Here is a 1701-nt window from a genome sequence, read left to right on the forward strand (position 1 = left end):
TCATTTTTAAAAATTTGTAGTAATTGACCTTAAGTTTTCTTTACAAACTCATTACTCACTTATAAATTTATAATGACCATAGCTGACAGCGAATTCCCGAGTAGACCTTGAAAGTTCAAGACATCTGAATCCTAAATCAAATTCAGAAAGAGACTGTTAAGTATAATCACTATCGATAATATCAGACAAAAATAAAAATTAGTTAAAGAGACTATTTGAACGGTTCATAGAAACAGTAATCTAATCGAACATGGTGATTTAGACTAAAAATGATTTATTTTACATAATTTATTGGCGATATTACAGTAATTAAGAACATACAAATTTATGTTGTATAATAAAATGCTACAATTATTCAACAATTTTCATATAGGTACATCCAATAGATGATTCCAATGCCAGATGTAATCGACGCAACAAGGAAATATGGTAATAAAATAATTTATTGCAGACTTAAACAGCTAAAACTTAAAATAACTAAACAAAGGAATCATTTTAAATATTAAAATATTATACTAAATAATTTTGAATAGTAATATTCTTCTTTTTAAAATATTTAAATATCATTTTGAATGTGAACTACTTATTTATTGTACAAATGGTTAATATACAAACGAAAATAATGAAAAGAAAAATATAGTATGTATATTTTGTGTGTTATACATTGTTAACACATTATTGTATGTGTTACATCGAGCAAAAAGGCAAAAGAGGGAATGTAAAGGTAGTGGGGGCAAAAATATTGTTAGACAGGAAGTGCCATCTTGAGAGACCAAATTAAACAAGGAAAGAGAGACTCTTTCCTTGTTTCAGAAATCAAATTTAGTTAGGTTATGTTATTTCTGATGTTATTGTTTGTTCCAACTGTCACATGAAAGATTATTTGTATTTTCTATTGAAGTTTTTTAACAATTGCTTCACATTTTAGACTATTATTGTTATTATTTAATTAAAACTTTATTGTGTCCTAGTTTAAAAAAAGTATTTTAAGTGTATTATGTATTAATATTATGTAATATTAATATTATCTAATATAACAAATACATAGATAAATTAGAACTCCTACACCACTGTATGATTATTGTGAAGTGTCATGAAATTTAAATTTGGCGCATTCGCATTTCCGGATATATACGCCATCAGAGGCCAGTTTTTTGGTCTCCTTTTCATAACGATTAGGTTCCCTCTTTTGTCTTTTTGCTCGATGATGTGTTAACAAAAATATAAATACATACCAATTAAAAGAATCAGCTACGCCAATGCTTAAGTTTGTTTGTGCTGCCATCTATCGTCAAAATAGAGCGTTATTTCGTTTCAACTGTTGATTTTACTAACATAATTTTCATTCACGTCAAATAAAATTATCCTCAGATCATGTAAAATATGATAATTTGTAAAAATTTTTAAATTTTCGTAATAAATAAATAATTTAAAATATTATCTTTACATAGAATTATATTACACAAACATACGAGGTGAAATAATTAAATTACACAATGTTTTAGGTAAAGTTATAATAAAAACCAAACATGCAAATTAAAAGGATATACTGCAAATATTTTTGTTTAAAATAAGCCTATGAATAATAACAAGGTGATGTATGTTATTGATTTAAAGCGTTGGTGAAATGAAATACTGTAATTCGCAGATGGATTTCACTTGTTTATGTTCTGTCAGTGTCACATAAGTGTCACTGTCATC

The sequence above is a fragment of the Diabrotica undecimpunctata genome, chromosome 5 (assembly GCF_040954645.1).
Source record: "Diabrotica undecimpunctata isolate CICGRU chromosome 5, icDiaUnde3, whole genome shotgun sequence".
Classification (NCBI taxonomy): Eukaryota; Metazoa; Arthropoda; class Insecta; order Coleoptera; family Chrysomelidae; genus Diabrotica; species Diabrotica undecimpunctata.